Source organism: Nannobrachium achirus (genome assembly GCF_963921795.1).
Source record: "Nannobrachium achirus genome assembly, chromosome: 14".
NCBI classification, from domain to species: domain Eukaryota; kingdom Metazoa; phylum Chordata; class Actinopteri; order Myctophiformes; family Myctophidae; genus Nannobrachium; species Nannobrachium achirus.
In genome coordinates this window covers 60,083,987-60,106,671 of record NC_137821.1, presented here as the reverse complement: position 1 = coordinate 60,106,671, position 22,685 = coordinate 60,083,987, and positions in this window count along the sequence as shown.

Below are 22,685 nucleotides of genomic sequence, written 5' to 3'. Positions count from 1 at the left end.
CCGAACAGAACAAGAGGGGACAGTATATTCAAATATAATAAGCATTGCAACTATAGAAAATGTGTTCATTAGCAGCATAAGTCGGTCGTTATTTAATTCTTTTACCTCAGGTGTTGGCAGCAAACTGCTTGGTGGAACTTCAATGGCACGGCAACCGGGTTCTTGGAGATGGCTGAAGTTCACCTTATTCTGATGCCCGAAGGCTAATGCAAACAGCAAGAACTTGTTTGCATGTTCTTTTGAGTGATGTTTCCCATGAACAAACATCTAGGGAACCAACAAAAAACAAACAAAAAATGACAAATCTAAATTAATGATCAAATAGAGTGTGCCGCTTAAGCAAAGTGTATGCACTTTAAAAGACACACTCATTGTCTGCATGTACTCTGATTACTGCATACTGCATTTTATTATTCTTGTCACAAAATAACATAATGTGAACTTTCTAATAACTGCCCTGTAACTGTAACAACCTAAAAAAGGGAGTTGTCAATAAAAAAATATATATATATATTTATTAAAATCATACCTGCACATTGTCCCATGTCACAGAGTATGTACAGATGTTCTTGGGAGGTGAGCCAGTCAACGATAGCCTCCTTCTGAGTGGTACTGTCTGAAAATGTACACTCTGTTGTAAAACGTAATATGGCAAACAAACCCCATAGCAATGTGAACTTTAAAAAACTATTATTAAAAATAATAGAAATGCTGTCTTACAGTTTGTGGCTATTTTCAAAACTAGGAGACTGTTTAATATGTCTGTTTCTTTATTTAAAGCCCAGATTTGAATGATATTTTGTTAATGTAAGTTAGACTAATAGGTAACTCTGCCATTTCTTTCCATTCCTTCATCTTATCAGCATGGCCTAGTCGTAGCCTATCTACGGTAGTCCTTGCACCTTTGACTCCAAGGGATAAACCCATATGGTTGAGGGTTTTGATCACCTTCTGGCTGCAGCCCTCCTTCCACATTTCTATTCCCATGCAAGTCTGAATGAAATTGTTGGTTAGTCTGCGTGCTGTGTATAGTGCCATCGACAGCGCCATTCCTGTCCTTTTATCCACCATTGCTTTATCCTCTCTGAAAAGCAGTTAATATTTAAAATTAGGTGAAAATTAGTTCTCAAAGTGTGGATAAAAGCGAGAGAGAACACACACAATCTCCCTCTCTCTCACAAAGGAAATAAAGGTTGTGGTCTCCAGGCTGTTATCATTAGAGCTCATCTTCTTGTAACAAAAGCCCTCCCATATGCACACACACACACACACACACACACACACACACACACACACACACACACACACACACACACACACACACACACACACAGGAAAATCAAATGAATTTAGGAAACAAACATACTTGATGTATCTTCCTTTAGTCCTGGGACGTGCTCTTGTTGCCACTGTAAGCCTGGATCTGCTCTTCGTAATAAGACGTGAATGATACCTTGTTTGCTTCACTCTTACTAATAGTCTCCTTGAAACAGCTCTCCTTGAGAGATAATGACATGTTTGCTATTAATGCTTAGGCTTGTTTGGGGACGCTGTATAACACACACACACAAACACACACACACACACACACACACACACACACACACACACACACACACACACACACACACACACACACACACACAGACACTTAATATTACACTTTTATTACTTGGGTTTTTCCACAGGTTCTTGGGTTGGTGGGAATGTGGCCCTCAGACATGCCATCAGGAGTGGTGCCTCTCTGTCTGCCCAGTCTAATGCAGCATCCCATGTGAAAGTAGACATTTCCTTTGGGTCTGCCTTTTTTTGGAAGGGGCTATTCTTATCCTGAGCCAGAATCTTTCTCTGTGTGTAGTAATATTGATTAGTAAAAACACAAATAGAAATGCACATTTAAATCAGCATCCAATAAATGTCAGCCATAACTTACCTCCTTAGAAACAGCTTGACTGCAGACTTTTATCATGATGCCTGACAGGTGACCTTATAAAGGTACGAAAAGCAAGATAATAGTGTCCAGTTTTGAGGTATGATTTTGCCCGGTCCAATGGTCCACATCCAGGCCTTTTCGGTGGTTGTCTTGAGCTTGTTGAGATGCATGGTATTGTAGAAGTGCTCTGTTCTGCTGAATGTGATGGAGTGGATGTAGATGTTGCTTGCTTCTTGCGTTGTGGTGATGTATCCCGTGAGAGCACTGAAGATGTACGCTTCCTAGCAGAACCTGGAGTTAAAAGTCTATGTTTCTTGCCCTTGCCTTTTATTCTTGTTTTGGTTCTCAGAAAAGACATACACTGCGAACAAAGGAATCCATGTTGCAATTCGGGGGAGGGGGCTTCTGGAAAAACTGCTTTGGCTGTTTTGGGGGTTGTTATAGTAAGCAACTTTTTTCTACTGTAGCCTTTAGCACCCTTTATAAAGGCTGCGTTACAGCCAATACAATGCTCTGTCTTTGGCTGTGGCATCTTAACAGCAAATAGGCCTACATTACAATTACATTAGCAATATAATTAAAAAAAAAATACTACAAGTAATAAACTATTTTGAACTAAAGACTACAAAAAAAAGTTATGGAATTAAACACAAATGTTTACTGTATAAAGGTGGGCTTATTTAAAAAAAAAAAAAAAGATAGAGTATGCCTACACTATGGCAAATAGGCTACACAAAATAAATATAACACTACAAAAGACAACAGGAAAAAAATGCCCACCCGAGGCCACACGTAAAAAAATAAGAAAAAACAACTATCATCAAACAAATTCAAGGAAAGTAGCTAAAAACAGAGAAAAAACTACACTACAACTATAAAATAATACATTTCTATTAATAAACGAATAAATGTACAGTGGATAGATTGTTATAATTCTTAGCTTCTTGAATCTTTTCCCTTCTCCTCCGGTGTTTGCGCTCATGTGTCTCTCTCAAGTAGTCAAGTCAACAAGTGAAGATGGTCGGCCGCCGGGCGTGCACTACAAGACAATGTGTTTAGATTCAGTTACAGCCGATAGAGGGCGCAGTTTCGCACTTTGGGCGTAAGCGAGGAAATGAGCCGGAAGTCCAATGTTAAGCAAAATAATTTCGGACAAAAATGCTTTTTATTCAACAACCGGGGAGCGGCGTGTAATGAACGTTGTGCGGCGTCAAATCGTTAGCAAAGTTGGCATGGGTAAGCACTTTATTTTTGAAATCTGACGTTCCTAGCTCAAACCGTTAAGGGCTCGATAGCCGACTGATCCTCAAGTTGAGCCGGCACCAGGACGGTCATGTATATGACCGTCCTGTATTCAGGGCTAGTCCAGTCCATCATGTCATATGGGACTACCGTCATAGACAGTAGCCAAAAGAGAAGGATACACAAGACTAAGAAAGACAAAAAAAGGAGGAGGAGGATAAAGATACCAAAAGGAGAGAGAAGAAAGGGTGGATGAGGTACAATGTGTCTCAGAAAAGAAAAGGAGGTGGCAACGGGGGCGGCTAGATAAAGTTATTAGGCCTGGATCCGACTTTAAGTCGACACACAGGATTCCAGAAGTGTAGCGCTTATTCGCTCTTGTATCAAACTGGTACTCGAAACGTTCTTAGAATTTAATATATATTTTCTAAAGTAAATATGGGGGCGGCTGTGAAAAAAAGAGAAGAATAAAAAAGAAAAAAAGGAGGAGGAGGATAAAGATACCAAAAGGAGAGAGAAGAAAGGGTGGATGAGGTACAATGTGCGGTATCCTCCTTGTCAAGCTCAACGTTGGTCATTTGGACCTATACATGGAGAAATGGAGTGAACCTGTTTGGCCTAAACATGGAGATGTGGTACAGAATGACTCATATATGGGCATAAAAAGTATGTCATGTGACATCACTTCCTGTACAGACAGTCAGACAGACAGCCATTGACTCCGGCCTAACAATGGCTACTGTCTATGAAGGTAGTCCCATATGACATGATGGACTGGACTATCTCCATATAGTGTTCTCCACATCTCCATGTTTAGGCCCTATCGCTCACACCCTAGGTGGGGTTGGCGATAGGGCCTTTCTGTGTGGAGTTTGCATGTTCTCCCCGTGTCTCCTAGGGTTGATACCCTCACAAAAACATGAACAAACTCCCCCCAGAATGATAACAACTAGAATCGTCAGAGAAACGCTGTGGTTGGCCAGATAGTCAAGAATTGGCGCGACCTCTCCCTTTAGGGCGAGGTCGCATGTCACCCTGAGGTCGCATTCCACCCTCAGGTGTCTTACTAGTATATTAGGCCCATGTTTGACTGCAGCTTTAGCTGCACACAACACTACACTACACCACACCACTCCACACCACATAAAAATATCTACATTTTCCATTACACAAAAGTTCGAAGAAATGTATCTAAGAAACAAATTGACCCTTTTAACTGTGATTATAATACAATATACATTTGTATTACACCTATCTTAAGTATAATACACCAGTAAGACTCCCTAATCGGGAGATAAGCGACCGTTGGTCGCTTATCTCCACAAATAGGCCAAAAGTTTGTTTTACCAATTATGAAGACATACGGGCAGTTGACAGTTTGCCATGGTTACTCATTGAAGTTGAATCTCCATATATGGAGATAACCTACGCATCACACTAAGTCTGACCTCACCAGCCCATATTTGGGCATGAGCAACTTATGTCTCCATATATGGAGATATGATGACATCACACAGTCCTCAGCCGATGATGTGGCGTGATGTCATACAATACACAAACGAGCCCTACAGTATAAAGGGGCAATTCTTGCCAGGAAAGAAGCATTTCTTCGACTCAGACCTTATCGCCAGGGTTGGCTTATAGCAGCTGTCGGTAGGACCATATATGGATTCTGTTAGTGTGGATCTCCTAACAGGGCATCATCTGGGATACAATCCCTTTTATGCCCATATATGGAGATCCCTAACAGAATCCCTTTCATGCCCATATATGGAGATCCCTAACAGAATCCCTTTTATGCCCATATATGGAGATCCCTAACAGCATCCCTTTTATGCCCATATATGGAGATCACTAACAGCTAACAGAATCCCTTTTATGCCCATATATGGAGATCCCTAACAGAATCCCTTTTATGCCCATATATGGAGATCCCTAACAGAATCCCTTTTATGCCCATATATGGAGATCCCTAACAGAATCCCTTTTATGCCCATATATGGAGATCCCTAACAGAATCCCTTGTATGCCCATATATGGAGATCCCTAACAGAATCCCTTTTATGCCCATATATTATGGAGCAATCCCTGCTCTGAGTATCTGACATCAGTGTGATGTCACCTGTTTATGCCCATATATGGAGATCCCTGCTCTGCGTATCTGGTTGCTATGGTAAACAGTTGGTTGCTAGGGTAAAAAAACATGGTTGCTATGGTAAACAGTTGGTTGCTAGGGTAAACAGTTGGTTGCTAGGATAAAACCATGGTTGCTAAGGTGGTTGCTAACGTACACTAACAGACCAGCAACAACAGACTATTGCCACAGCAACGTACACAAAGGTTTGTGTACACATGTGGTGTGATGTCATACTGATGCGGAGATATGAGCAGGGCAAAGGTGTGACGTGTGACGTGTGACCGACGGACGGACGGACGGACGGACGGACGGACGGAGGGACGGCCGGTGGAGGTTTTCATAGTAAACTGCTCCCTAACGGTCGCAATTATACTGGATTATAACTGTGATTATAATACACTATAAAGATTAATGTATTACCACAAATATCACAACCTCCACCTCTCACGTCATACGGGTAGCCATAGTTACACCTGGAATGTTGAATCTCCATATATGGAGATAACCTACGCATCACACAAAGTCTGACCTCACCAGCCCATACTTGGGCATGGACGACTTATATCTCCATATACGGAGATGGCCATATATGGAGATACGATGACATCACAGAGTCCACAGCTGATGATGTGGCGTGATGTCATACAATACACAAACAAGCCCTATATAAAGGGGCAATTCTCACCAGGGAAGAGAGCATTGCCTGGAATGTTGAATCTCCATATATGGAGATAACCTACGCATCACACAAAGTCTGACCTCACCAGCCCATACTTGGGCATGGACGACTTATATCTCCATATACGGAGATGGCCATATATGGAGATACGATGACATCACAGAGTCCACAGCTGATGATGTGGCGTGATGTCATACAATAAACAAACAAGCCCTATATACTGATGCGATACGATGACATCACAGAGTCCACAGCTGATGATGTGGCGTGATGTCATACAATAAACAAACAAGCCCTATATACTGATGCGGAGATATGAGCAGGGCAAAGGTGTGACGTGTGACGTGTGACCGACCGACGGACGGACGGCCGGTGGAGGTTTTCATAGTAAACTGCTCCCTGACGGTCGCAATGATAACTACCAGTAAGACTCCCTAATCGGGAGATAAGCGACCGTTGGTCGCTTATCTCCACAAATAGGCCAAAAGTTTGTTTTACCAATTATTACACTCTATGTGAACATTTACATCAACAAATCCCAAGTACTATGCAGAACGACCCATTTCAAGTTTTTAATGTACAACAATATTTAGAAAATAGGTCTACAAGCTGACAGTCCTCGTCCCTTATATTCCCATAGGTTATATGGAGATCTCAGTGTTTGTCAGTCCTTGTTCATTTATGCCCATATATGGACATCTCTATATCTACTGTAACAGTCCTTGTCCCTTTATGCCCATATATGGAGATCTCTTAACTGTAAGTCCTTGTCCCTTTTATGCCCATATATGGATATTCCTGATGTCATCAGTATATGAACATATATGGGCTTTCTGATATGCCCATATATGGAGATCTCTTAACTGTAAGCCCTTGTCCCTTTTATGCCCATATATGGATATCCCTGATGTCATCCGTATATGCCCATATATGGGCTTTCTAATATGCCCATATATGGAGATCTCTGTATCTCCATATATGGGTATAAAAGGATACTTCAGGTCTGACATCAGGTTTGTTTATATTGGGTTGCTAGGTTTGACATCACAAACTCTATGGGACATCTGACCTAGAAATCTATATTTGGGCATAGATGACTCATCGTGACCTCATCACACGTCGACCGCACGTGTGACGTGCGGTCAACCGCACGTGTGACCGACGGACGGCCGGTGGAGGTTTTCATACTAAACTGCGACCTTACGGTCGCAATAATACACTATAATAATTTAGATTATAATAGTGGTTGTTACACAATATAATCTATTATCATGTATTTCAAACTATATCCTGGTGGTCTAAATGAAAAGTCAGTGAGTGATCAGTCATTATGAAGTGTTTGGCCCTGTTTGGCCTAGCTCAGACCTACTCTGGAGTGAGTGGATACTTTTTAGTACCACGTTTAGTACCACTTTCACTACCCAGGTCCTTGTAGTGGAAAACCTGGCACAAGTGGGCGGTATGGAGTGGTGTGGTGTTGGGACATGTCAGTGGACAAGGGGCCTATGAAAGGTGTTGCATTACTATTCAGAGACATGCTCTATGTTTGCATTAGAACATATCTTGCTGCCATGCACTACAGTGAGAACAGTGGACGCATGCAGGCAGTGAGTAAAGATGGTATGCTGAGATGGGCACTTGTGTTCGCGAAGGCAAAGAAGGGGGACTATTCACTTCGCCCAGTGAGAACTCAACCACTTATGGTGAGAATCAGTCGTACTGTACACTGTACAGACAGTAGTATGTTGTACCTACAGTATATATAGCCTTGTAACAACTATTAGTCGCAAGGCTGAGTTGAGTTACTAATAACAAACTAGAAATACTGTTCCTACGAAACAGTGTGGGCTCGCTCGTGACTATATTCTGCAGCGTGCTAACCAAAACTCCAGCTAACACCACTCCCAGGTTTTCCGCACCTCATTGGCTGTACTTTCTGCGACGGAGCTCACGCGACGGAACTCTATAAATAATGAAGATAACGTTGTGTTCTCGCCTTTCAGACAAGCCCGCAATAATTGTAATCTTGTATAAATGTAAACAAGATACAACAGTAATACAACATCTTGCCATTTGTTTACAGAATAGGCTATACAGAAACAAAATGTTGGAGACGGTTGTCTGGTTGTCGGGAGACAGAGACAGCACCGCGATTGTGATGCCCGTTTGCACCGTTGTGCAACAAGGCAAATCGCCCTGAGCTGAGCCATGCAGCAGCGGCCCATGTCAGTCGCTTCAAGAACATCTTGGGTGAGTTTCTTGCTGTCTCACTAAGTTGTTGTCTCAGTATTCTTTGCTGAGCACAGTGTAAGTTTGGAATTTGAATTTTGGACACAAGGCCCTAGTTGACAAGAGTTCGCCAGCGGTCTTTACTAGGCCCTGTGCATTATTCCATCTACATACAATATTACTAAGCCCTGTGCATTATTCCATCGACATAAAATATTTTACTCGAAAAAGACCGATCTACAAGCTTAAAACATGTTGCGCTGTGACCTTGTAGATCTGTGAGTTTTGCTCTGTTGGAAGCCTTTGTTCATGAGGGTTATGGGATTGGAGACTAGCTGGTGTCCCTCAGTTGATAGTGGGTCAGCAGCGGCTCAGGAGGTTAGTGATTCCATTCCTGGCTCCTCCTGGCTTAGTGTTAAAAAGTTGTTGAACAAGACACTGAGCCTTTCTTGGATTCCTTCAGCATGACTATGTTTATGGGTGAATTCAAAGTGTACCGTAGCTTGGATAAAGGTCCTTTATAATTGCACACTTTGTCAAAGTTGTAATACTGCATCTTTTATTTGGTTTGTTTGTGACAGAATATGGTGGTGATGGTCTGGAGGCTGCTACCCTTCAAAATCGGTATTAAAAGTCACCTTCAGGTTTGTATTGAAAGTACACAGTGATGACATCACACCGCTGTACTTTGCAATACGAACCCCCAAATCATTCCACTAGTTCTAGGCAACACAGAAGGGGGGGACTTTTTTTTGTCTTCTTATTTCCACATAACTCAAAGGTATATTAATGACATAGTTGAAAATGGGTGGTTTAATTAGTGAATCAACACACAAAAAAACAACTGTAGGCTACCACTCACCATCTAAACAAATTGTAGAAGAATCTTTGGATTTTAGACTAATGAAAATCACATGTACTTTGTGTAGGAAAGAAGATGGAGGCGCTGGCCATGAGGAGGGAAAGCATAGATGTTGGGCTTTGGACAAAATCCATCATCAACCATCATACTGGTCTGTTAGATCTAATACCAGTAAGACTCCCTAATCGGAAGATAAGCGACCGTAGGTGGCTTATCTCCACAAATAGGGCAAAAATGTGTTTTTCCAAAATCTTCCTGATCCATGTTGATAACATGAGTGTAGACATGCTGTGTAGTGATATTTGTGATTTTAGGGCAAAAACTGTAGGAGCAGTGTCCAAAAATGTGTTTTAAAAATCGGCCTGAAGGTGGCGCTAGAATAGGGCCACGTGAGAAATGAGGGGTGGGGTCTCCGTGTTGCCTTGGCGGACGAATAGGTACCGGCCCCGGCTCTCCCGGACGCTCCTAGGCCGAGTTACGGCATTTTATGTGCGCTGCAGTGGCAGGGGGTCCTCCACTGGGGGCACCACCACTTTTGCATCCGTTCTGGAGCACCAGGAGTGGGTGGTCCCCGGGAATTCCCTGTGAGCAGCCCCGTTGGGGTGGTCATTTGGTCATTTTTGCACATTTGGTCATTTTTTACATCTGGGGGGGGGGGGGGGGGGGGGGGCTCCGGGGGTCCTTGGAGGTTGTAGTTTGGCAGGCAAGGAGTGTGTGTGTGTGTGTGTGTGTAAAATCTGGCATGGATCGGGTCAACGGGTGCGGAGATATAAGCAGGGAAAAAGTGTGACGTGTGACGTGTGAGCACATTTGGTCATTTTTTACATCTGGGGGTCCCCCAGGGACCTGGGGGTCCCTGGGGCTCCGGGGGTCCTTGGAGGTTGTAGTTTGGCAGTCAAGGAGTGTGTGTGCAAAATTTGGCATGGATGGGGGCAATGGTTGTGGAGATATGAGCAGGGCAAAAGTGTGACGTGTGACGTGTGACTCACTCACTCACTCACAGACAGCCGGTGGAGGTTTTGGTAGTAAATGCGACCTACGGTCGCAATAAATATCCATCATCAACCATCTGTACTGGTCTGCTGGATCAAGCACAGAAGAAGATAGATACCTTTATTATCCCAAGGGGGGAAATCAGTCGCCTGGAGGCAGCACAGCAGTTTAAGGTTATATACAAAGTTACAGAGAATTATGAAAAGAACAAATATTGTACTGTGTACAGTAAAAGAGCAAGGTACACAAAAAAGAGAATAAATGCATAAAGTGTCAAAACAGTCAACGCTCATAATTGTAATAGCCATACTTAAAAAAGCAAAAAGCAATACTTAAAGCACATCTTATCAATACAGTGTCAAACATAAGTGTCCATAACAGTCAAAGCTAGTCAGTGCAAGAAGACCGGGACATGATTTTGGCCAAATGGCAGATTGTGCTTCATCATCTTCAGGAGCAACACTCAGACCTGCCAGTTCCACTGGTGCCTTCACGATATTGACCCTCCTCAGTCAATATCGACTTGTCGCCTACCGTGTGCATGGGTTCTTCACGAAGATACTCTTTAACAGAAGGGCTCTTCCAAGCTGTTAGGAATAAATCCATCTCCAGATGGCATTTATGTTGGCTTCAAAGAAGTCGAAGAGGCATTTGAAATGATACTATGATAGGCTATTATTGTATCACTTACCTGCTCATAACATCCATCATCAATAATTTCCAGATCCCATATATGTAGGCCTGGCAGAAATCTGAGGGTAGTCTATAGGCTAATAACCCTGGATATGTATACTTTTGTTTTGTGTTGATTTTTTATCCTATACCTTTTTTATTTTCAATGTAAATACAATTTTCTTTGGACAAGTTCAACTTGTGTTTGATGTGAATAATAATGGTTCGAAATAATGCAACTATCAAGCATTTACAATTACAGCAATAGGCCTACTACTTTGTCTCATAATCTGTGTCAATATTTAAAAAAAAATGTTTTCTTTTCCTCTTTGAGTGTAAATTATTACATTATACATCTGAACATGTATCAATAATGTTTCATGATTGGGCCTACTGTAAAAATGTTACCCATAATTTCCAGATATACACATACTCCCTGTGTTGCAAAATCATACTTTTGTTTAGTGTGTAGGCCTATGTAAAATAATACACCTAAAACACTGTCTATACAACATACTGTATGCCACCATTTCCATATTTATAGACTTTGACAAACCCATCAATCATTCATTTGTGTGTTTCACACACAGGTCTTTCAATTTGAATCTAAAGGGATTGCAGATAGGCCTAGTCACTAGATGTATTTGTCATTACCAGAATCAAACAATGGCACTGGGAGTTTTGCATAACGATCTAAACTGTACAACAAAGCAGTCATGATCAATGTTTGTTTTCAATGACCCTTATTATTCATGGCTAGGCCTACTATGCGTTGGACCCTCATTAGAATTGTCTCCTCACATACCCTTCAGTATCAATCACTGGGGTGGAGGGGGATTAGAATCATGCATAGACTTCTATAACGAGTACTGTAGACAAAACAAAATGAGCCACAGTTTCAATGTCTGTGGACATTGTAATGGTAATATGTAGAAATGTGTGGATGTTGGTTCCATTTTATTTGCACAGTTCGGATAAGCACAACCACGAACCATATTATTTTGCATTCTTCATCATGTGAATTATCCTTGTGAATGGTATCCTTATGATCCTTATGATCATTACACTAGTTTAGCCGAGCTGTGAAGAGATCACACTGACCAAGTCTCCCCCCTCAGTGCCCTGTTGCACTAATCCCAGTGTGTGAACTGGAGCCACTGCACTGGTCCGACTCCTCCCACATCCCAAGATGCCTGATCAGTAAGCTACACGCACTGTGTAGGTTTGTAGAGAAAGATAAATAGATATTAGATAAAGCAATAAATCAGTGACCTCCATATATGGGCTTAAAAGGAACAAGGACTGAAAGCTAGATACCAGGGTCGTTCAAAATCTAGATGTGAAGGATGCTGAAATTATTTGTTTGCCTTGAGCTGCCTGTCAATCTTCAGAATATGTTCACTGATCCATTTCCCAAGCCCCACCATTTGTTCAAAGGAATTGCATTTGGTTCCTTAAAGTGGTCTTATATCCTGCCTGGCTTCTGCTTGAACACCTGGAGTTTGTGCAGCACACGGACGGTTGGCAGCCGTGTGTCTCCTTGACACACAGAACTTTACAGGCTTGGTTAAAGTTGTCCAGAATGAGCCTCGTCTCTCCCAAACTTTGGCTCATGGACTGCGCAATGCCAAAATGTATGTTAGCGGCTATCAGTGAAATGCACTCCTTCGTGTAGAGTATGTAGTGCTCACAATTCATGTCCAGAGATGTGTTTTTCCCAGCACCTACGTTGACATTCACAGCCCTATTCCATCGCAGTCTATTGGCCTCACTCTGGCTAAGCAAAGCATGGAGATCTAACTGGAGTTTCAGTGCCTCCAAGCTGTACCGATGTCAACCGGCCTGTCTAAAATGAAGCATTTTAAATTTCCATAGCCGGCATCCCCCTCCTTCACCGAATCCTGGACATTTCTCTCTAGCATAGTGTTTTTTAGATATTTTGCATTAGTGAATGGTGGATAGATACTCATCTAAATGGCATTTGTGTTGTGTTTCAGGCTGTCTCTTTGGTCTTGGAGCTGGTGCTGGGAAAATTGTTGCTACGTGGTCATTCAAAATATAGCTCTCCACAATGATGCCAAGTTGAGTGTCAAACCTTGCGCTGTTTCTCTAATGGAGAGCTGAAATGACTTGGTGGGGTGTTTTGTTTGGGCAAATCCTGCACGTGTCTAGTCCAAATGTAACCAGATGGAGTCACCTAGTACTCCTATACACAGTTTAGATGACGCCTCTCAATTACAGGGTGAGAGACCCGAGGTAAGTGTTCAGTTTTAGTGAACAATAAGAGGTTGCTTCAAATGCAAAAATCCACTTTATTTACATTCATGGAGAAAAGTACAAAGTATTAACATTTTTACTGATTAAAACTATGCCAAATAGGTTACTTAAAGCTACGGTACAGATATTAAGCTTGGCAGTTGCACTCAGATGGACTCATTGTGTTAGGCCCATGCACACACATTAAACTTGGCATTAAAGACACGGCAAAAGATCACTGGGGACTGTAACTACCGGTATGTTCCCCAGGTTCTATGTTCCCCATTTAAGCCCCCAAAAAAGGTTCCATGTTCCCAGCTTATCCAAAAAAAGGTCCTATGTTCCCCACTTACCTCCACAAAAAAGGTTCTATGTTCCCCGCTCAACTTACAATAGGTTCTATGTTCCCCTTATCCAAAAATGCAGGAAACATTCCTTTATAATAATTAATAACAACTCAAAACACCCAATAATGGGGAGAGATTACGAATACTAGTGGGACAGGGGGCACTAGGGACATCTGGACAACATACTTTTGTTATGTCTGGGCATCTGGACGAGTGGGCACCTGTACCTTTTCCTATGCAAACTTCTAATAAAGTCTTCAATCAATCAATCAAACCTGGACATCTGGGCAATAGGGACGTGGGCATTTGGATGAGTGGGCACATAGACGAGTGGGCACTTAGGGGTGGAGACATCTGGGCACCTGGGGAATATAGAACCTTTTTGTGGGGAGGGTGGGTGGGGAACATAGAACCTGGGGAATATAGAACCTTTTTGTGGGGAGGGTAAGTGGGGAACATAGAACCTGGGGAACATAGGGTGGACCCCATCTGGGGAATAACCATTAACCAAGAATATCTCTGTCGTAGCCACAACAATTATCAATGACAAAGTCAGGGACAGCGGTTTAAAACTAATAGGGTGAAGTTAGTTTAAAGCCACTGGGGCAACACAAATTAAGTAGCAGCATAGACTGTACAAACAAAAAAGGGTAAAAAGAACAGCGGTTCACCGTCTAACAGGCACAATCTCTAGACCCATGTGTCTCATACACAGGGACGGCTCTAGTTTGTGACTTGTTGACCCATCTAGGCTATTGAAGACAAACATGACCTATCTTTGCTTTTCTGAGCTTGTGTGCAAACACACATCACTGACAGCTCTGTCTTCTAGTCCCGAGCTCCAAAATGAATGTCATTATGCCACGAGCACAAACACAGGGCAACACACCACCAGCAGCGTGAAGCAGGACAAACCTGGACAAACACAGTCAAACTCTGGCTGTGTCCGAAATGCGGAACACGTTCCCTACTCCCTAACCCTAAATGAGGGATCAAGATGTAGTGTACTACAGTAGTGAACAAATCAGCGCATTTCGGACACTACTCCGTCGCCATCTGGTTGCGTCATCGCTGTCGCACAGTTAAAACGCTCTAGCGCTGGCTTTTGGAGCAATAAATAATAGCCGATCTAAAAAATAATAATAATAAAATAAAAATAAAAATAGCCGATCTACAAGCTCTCAACAGGGGGCGAAGCGACGCGCTGTGAGCTTGTACATCAACTCCCCAATGCTTGTGTTGTGGATTGTAAATAACATACCAACATGTTGCGGTGTTATTATGAGAAATAGGCCAAATATAATTATGTTTTTATTCATCACAATTCAATTAAATAATGTTAAAAAATATACAGACCTATATATTTTTTTTAAATTGTATTCATTCATTGGTGAATCAATGAATGAATAATGTTTATGCCACATTCATTTGTCTCACATGCAGATATACACCCATGTTTGTGATAAAATAGGTTATTCTTGCTAATTTAAATAACATTATTTTATCATGATTATTATCAGCTGTGGAAGGTTGGGAAGAAAAGATCGAAAAACAAAAGCCTCCAGCGTCTATTCTCGTATATTCTCTTCATAAACAACTCAACTTTAGAGCTGTTTTCATCATTAAATGATGGAAAACAAATTTTGTTCTGGTGACAATGCTGTGGACATTTGTATGAGTTGTTTTCTTTAGCCGGTGGTTCTGCTACGGACGGCTCTGTTGCGTTTGCTCAGCAACAGGTGGCTACTCCTCCTGCCCAGAGACGCAGAGACGAGCCTGCAGTGTGCGTGTGCGTGTGCGCGTGCACACCGCATGTGCGTGCTCAAAGCGCGAGACAGCGGCCGCAGCGCAGTGCATTGTGGGGCGGCAGGGCTTGAATAGCGCTTGAATAGTGACCATCGAATGCTCACTACAAATCCAAATGCATTGTGGGATACTTCAGTACACTATATTAGGGTACAAAAATGCTCACTATACATTCGGACACTAGTTCAAAATGGCGGAGCCCCCTTTTAGTACACTACATTAGAGAATAGGGTGGATTTCGGACGCAGCCACTGCCTGTACAGATCGACACCTAATATGCCATTTTGAAAAGGGTGGTGCCATTGCACACACCAGGTACCGGTCCAACTGATTACTGTGGAACTGCCATTGCACACACCTGTCCCACTTATCACACAAAGCAGTCCAAAGTAGCAGTGGTTTGGAGGGCATCTGTGATATCCTTGAAGAATGCATCATTTTCTCTAAAATGGTCTCCCAGTGCCTGGAAAGCGGACTTAAAACAGATGATGATGATGATGATGATGATGAGTTCTGCTTATTGATCCGATTCCTTATCGATTCTCTTATCGATTCTCATTGGGCAGGGGGGTGGGAGAAAGAGTACTAATGGGTTAATTTAACATACATTCTCTTTTATATGATATTCTCTGAATAGATGATGCACAGCATACACAGTGGTCATGTATTGTGCTATAGTACAGTGCTTGCAGCCATGCTGGGGGCTGGTCAGAAATAGTGGCCAATAGTCTTTTCTACCTCCTCCCCTCCTTATGCTCCTCCTGTCATTTTCTTCTTTTTGTAGTTTTTTGTTTAATTTATCACCCAAAAAGTTTATTTTTTACAGTGCACTGCATGAACGGACAAGTCTCCCCGTTCTGCGTCCGGGTTAGAGGTGCCCTAAAAGGTTTGTTTTGCAAGCCACCGCCTCCCACGTTCTTACAACAAAACTGTCTGCATGTGCTCAATGTTGCTAAATGCTCCCCTATACATCACATGTGCAAGAAAGAAAAGCGTGTAAATCCGTTGATCAAACTGTAGAAGACAGTGATTCTGCTTTAGCTGTGTACAGCAGCAGCTCCGCAAGCTTCGCAGCCGTGTTATAGAGTACACTGTAAAAATAAATGATGTTGTGCCTTCACATTCTGAGCACAACAAAAACAGGACGTTGGATTGAGCAACAACTGAACTAGGAAAGCTGATGTCTCATTATCAAAACTAGCATAGCACACAGGTGCTGCCAATGCCAGTGTGACATTAACATGTACATTCTTGTGAAATAGCCAGACTTTAGAAGGCTTCTGCTTGGATGACATGTTGACTGCGCTCTAACAAAACAAGGCAGCGTGCGTGACATCATCGCTAAGGACTTTGGCTAACGATTCCAAGGAATCAATCCACAGGGAACCGGTTCTCAACAGGAACCGCTTCTCGATACCCAGCCCTACAGATGAACAGCGTTGACCCGTTCCTGGTTCGCAACCATAAGTAACCAATGTGAGGTGTAACAGCACGGTCCAGGTTGTCCATCGTCACTTGGAATGGAGCAAAACGTTGGATACCCTGGGAAATAAATGAGGCCAAATTTTAGCCAAATGTTATTTTTAAATTTGTACAATGAACTGATTTATGTCTACAGTACTAACTACATCATGAGCATACATGAAATAAATTACTTTTATTTATTAATTACTTAAATCATGATATAGTTATTCCTGAAAATCCTATTTTGGGGGAATATTTTCTGAAAATGTTTAGACAAAATGTAGGTTTTGTGCCCGGGTAGCTCAGTCGGTAGAGCTCTCGCCTTTGGACCACAATGTCATGGATTCGATTCCGGGCACCGCCAACTCAGCGTATGAGTAGCACGGCTTGGCAAGCTGTGTGGCAAGTACTGGGAGCTGATGGTAGGTGTGGCGCTCCACCTCAGCAGTCCATCTCCCAGGGGTCTAGCGCATTGTAACGGGGACAGACTCCCGCATGTTACCGGCTGATACCGACAATAAGCCACTCCCGACCTACTTGTTTAGGAAACAAAATATTAAGTGACCCATAAAAATGAAAAACAGATTTGGCAACCAATAAGTCAGTTCCCCCCACACTGCTCAAAAAAACTAAATGAATATATGAACTTGAGAATAAGCTTCTGATTGTTGATCATACAATAAGAATGACACAGTAGTGTATTGTACTTAACCCATACTGCATTATGAAAATGGGTAGAATAGAAGCCTTATAGACATTACATTAAGTCCACGTCTTACCATTTCCTCTTATAATAAAGACTTATATAAAAGGCCATTAGCGCCGGAAGGGGGGGGCTATGGGGGCTGGCGCCCACCCTGGTAGCCATTTTTATTTTTTTATTATTATTATTAATATTATATTTTTTATACAGTATAGGCCTATATAAATATAAAACAATGTATTTAACCTTTGGAAATAAAATAGAAGTCGAAAAAGGTGTTATGATCACAATCACATGGGTGGTCACCTGCTCCCGGAACAAGGAAGGCGTGACGCATAATGCCGGTAAACACAGGCTGCACGCAGGCAAGGTTAATGAATCACAAGACAAGACAGTGACGGATAGGATAGCAGCATCAGCATCTCACAACCTTTGTTTTAACAATTAACATGGAGAATAACCAGCAGCAGAAATGCAGAAAAACCATAGCAGATTTATTTTCAACCGGCTCAAAAGAAAACTAAACTAAACAACACAACCGATAACATAATTGACGTGGAGGAGGAGGAGGATGAAAACAACAACATATCAACAGCTAGCAACAACGACACAACGGAAAATGAACCTGAGCCACAGCCAGAAAGTTCGGCAGAGCTAGAGGCATCGCTTTATTTGTACTACAGCTGTGAAAAAAACGTTTATTGCGTGATGACACTGACAGTACATTCGCCAAAGGAGGCTTTACAAACTGGAAAAGGGCCACAGAAAAGTTCCATCATCACGAGTTGTCAGATTTGCATTCGGATTCTAGCCGTGCAATAGCTTTGCTCAAACAAACCCCAATCAATGCATTGATTTCGAATGCTGCAGCCAGAGATCAACAGACTGCCAGGGCAGTGTTGCAACTTTTATTCAGATCCATTAAATACCTGGGGCGTATGGGGATGCCACTCCGAGGACACGAACACTGCGATGGTGCACTGTGGCAGCTTATGATAGAGAGAACACATGATTTACCTAAAGAAAGAGCATGGCTTTTACGTAGAGATAATTGGATGTTAGACACGATACAAAATGAGGTGATTAAAATGTTTGCACATGCAATACAACGTGATATTGCAGCGGAAGCTGAGAAGTGTCATTTCTTTGGACTTACAGCGGATGGAACGACAGACATCAGCACAAGTGAGCAATTCTCATGTTGTTTACAGTTTGTGGATTCAACGTTAACAGCACACAACATGTTTCTCGGATTCTACAATGCTCGTGACTCAACAGCAGAAACACTGTTTTTATGCATCAAAGACATCTTTCTACGTTTCAATTTGCCTCTTGAACGTTTACAAGGATACTGTTTTGACGGGGGAAGCTAACATGTCTGGGCGATTCAATGGTATCCAGGCAAAACTGAAAATAGCGTGCCCAGGATCCTTATATGTTCATTGCAATAATCATGCGTTGGACCTGGCTCTGCAGGAGGTCTCGAGGGAAGTGACACTGGTCGCTGACTCATTAAACTTCGTTCAAGCTGTTTCTGTTATTATCCGAGAATCATCCAAACGCAAAACCCTGTTTCAATCCCTTTTTGGAACAGAAGAGGTGGTGTGTAATATTTTGGGACTATGTCCCACTCGGTGGTGCATTCGGGCCAATGCCATCTCACGAGTTATCACTGCCTATCCAGTACTTCTCGAGACTCTAAAAACATTTGAGCAAGATAAGTCAATGAGGGGTGAGACTCGCGCTAAAGTGGCTGGACTGTACAAACAAGCAAAGAAAGCAAAAACATATTTCGGATTGGTGATCAGTGAAGCTCTTTTCGAGCCATCTGAGGCAGTGGCCAGAAGCCTCCAGTGCCCAAAGATCACTGCTGGTGCAGCCCTGGAATGCATTAAGGTCCTTAAGCAAAAGATGCAAAGACTGAGGGAAGATGCTTCAGTAAATGATCTCATGAGCAAAGTCGAGACCTTCGCCCAGAGCAACACGCTTAAGATGCCCACACCAACCAGGGCAATCATAACCCCTTCCCGTTTTCATGACACCTCTGAACCTGAAGCTGTGTCTACGTCGCCAGAGGATGGATTAGGACCATGGAGACGTCAGTTTTATGAAGCCCTGGACCTGATCAATGCCGAGGTATTAATGTTAATTGTAAATATGTTTTACAGTAATATATATATTGTAAATATACAATACAAGACTAATAATGTACATAATTATACGCAGTACACCATATACTGTAAGCAATATGGCTTGTTTACATAGGGGGTATTAATATATTAATATTATATATGAATATATTAATTGAATACCCTCTATGTAAACAAGCCATATTGCTTTCTTGGGTTTAAAGCCTATATTAGTAGACCTTGTATCTGAACTGTACTGTACTGTATTGTGCTGTGCTGTGCTTTTCCTATGCGAACTGCTAATAAAGTATTCAATCAAACAATCAATCAGGTGGAGCGACGATTCGACCAAGAGGGGATGACACTCGCTGCCCAGAGAGAAGAAATCCTCATTGCTGCAGCCAAACAAACCTTTTCAGGACTGGATCAAGTTGAAGTTCAAATCCCAAAAGAGATTGATCGAGTACGCCTGGAGCGACAGCTGTACATGATGGGCGAACTGACAGTGGGGAAAAAAATTGAATCTACCCTGGACCTTGCCGGATTTATAGCTGCACTTAAACCACAGACGAGGACACTGTTTAAAGAGAATGAGATGCTTGTGGAACTTTGTTTGTGCCTTCCTGTGTCAGCTGCCTCATCAGAAAGATCATTCTCCAGTCTACGACGACTTAAAACCTGGCTTAGAAGCACCATGAGCCAGGAGAGGCTCACACATCTAGCTGTGATGCATGCGCACCAGGAGAGGCTGGACACGTTGGACATACCGAGCTTGTTTCATTAGAAACACACCGGAACGCAAGGCTACGTTTGGTGCCATTTGGTAAAGGTAAGAGAACTTTATTTTATGCTGTGCTGTTTTATATTTGTTTCATCTTTGTATCATTTATTTGTTTGTCCAGTTAAGTACATCAGACCGACAGCATCTTTCCTTTCCCCCTATCTCTCTCCTACACAGATGCTGCCTGGGACAGTCGGAGTGTCTCTCTCTCCCATTCTCTTTCTCTCTCTCCCCCTCCCTCTCTCTGTTACTGTCTGAGCTGCCTACATGCACTGGCTGTTATGTCACAAAAGAAAAAAAAGAAAAGCCTGTATACTTTAGATTTCTCTTGATTGGTTAACGTCACACTAGGCTGTTAAAAATTGCTGTATACATTTCGAGCCTTGTTTCCAGTATATTTGTTTGTTTCAGTAAAGTTCTATTGTAAAAATAGACCAGTGGATTGTGTGGATGTAGATCCAGTACAGACTCAGTTTGTTTTCTGATCGGCTACTTTCTCTAGTATACCGCTGTGCAGTTCAGTCTGTAGTGGCTGGCCTGTAATAAAAAAATAATTATTGTTGTTAAGCTTAAGTGTGCAGTTGTTGTCTTTTTCAGGCTATTGTGCGCTTTGCGCTGTTGATTATTATTCTGCATGGCTGGGGGGTTTATATTTTGTGTGTGTGTGTGTGTGTGTGTGTGTGTGTGTGTGTGTGTGTGTGTGTGTGTGTGTGTGTGTGTGTGTGTGTGTGTGTGTTGCCTGTCTGTGGGGGGAAATCACCGACCGAAACCGTAATAAAAGTCCCCCAAAACCGCTATAGAAATCACCCAAATCCGCCAAAGAACCGCAAAACTTGGAAATGTTAACATCATCTTTGAAGGGTTTAATACAAATAAAGGGGGATCTTTACTATTTTACTAATTAAATGTACAAACCTCTTCACCAGTAGGACACAACACATTGAGTGTCCATTCCATTTCCTGGCATTCTCCACTTGAATGACCTCTTCTTTCCACTGATCAATTCCACTTCCACTTCTTTCACACAGGATCAATGAATTGATATACTGTGGTGCATTCATGGTTTGTACACGTGCACGGATAAGGGTTGCTCCAGCCATGGCCATAGCACACTTCTTGATTGTTGCATTTGGGGTGTCTGAAGATGAGAGTTCATCGAATGTCACTTGACTTGCTTGCTGCAGGAACTTCATTAGAGCAGGTGGGAGTCTGTGGTACTGGCCCCGAAAACAGCCTATCAACTACTTTTTCATATGGCCAAGTGATGTGTCTTATTGATGTAGATGAACCAGCCTATATCAGTTACTTTTTCATTATGGCCCAGTGATGTGTCTTATTGATGTAGATGAACCACGTATCAGTTACTTTTTCATATGGCCCAGTGATGTGTCTTATTGATGTAGATGTTGCATACTTCACAGTGACCTTAAACACAATTAAATATACCGCAATCAAAAGGAGTGCAAGATAATGATGTACAGTAACAAACGTTATGTAAGGGGCTTGAAAACAGATGCATTGTGTATTTTTTATTATATAAAAAATAAAAAAATAAACTACAGTGTGGTAACAACAATAGCAGTCTGCATAAATCTTCTGATGTAGGCTACGCAGTGCTTGCTATTAATAATAGGTTGGCACACATTGGCGCACCTAAGTGTAACACCCATTGATGTATTTAGCTGCAAATATGTTACTGGCTTGTATTTGACCATAACAGGAACACAAACGGCTTCCCTTAAAAAAAGATTAATTACAGGGAAAGGTCTTTTAAAATTGAAGAGGGTCAGCTCCTTTGAGCTTACACACATCATTAAGATGAATACATACTGTGGCGAGGTGCACCTCGGTGAAACGCACCCTGGACGGGAGAGCGAGGCCAGGAGTGACAACGAGGAGGCTGGGACAGGTGATTGAAGGGCGGTACTTCCCCACTTACCTGCTTCATCAGACTGATCACCCCGCACCTGTGCCAGCCAGAAGAGGAAGGACAATAAAAGCCACCTACTCGCTCTCCCACAGTTAGTGCTGGGATGAATACAATGGGCATGCGGGCGGTAAGTGAATATGAAATCCCACATTTCTATATGTTAAATAGTGAACACCATCGTGACATGCTTTCTGTTTTCGTCCTAGGCCATATGGGGGAAATGGCTACTTTGATATTAAATTGAATGAATCCATATCTCTTAGAGATGGGACGTTCCTGGACGAATCGAGTCTTTTGAACGGCTCTTTGGAATGAACGATGGGATCCAGTTCGCAGTATAGGGAGGAGGGAGCCATTCCTTTCTAAATGAACACTCAACAGTGGTGTAAAAAGTACTCCAATTCTTTACTTAAGTTAAAGTAGCTATCAATGCTGCAATGTAGAAATACTCTGCAACAAGTAGAAGTTTGAAATTAGAATGTACTTGAGTAAAAGTTCAAGTGTATTGGTATCAAATGTACC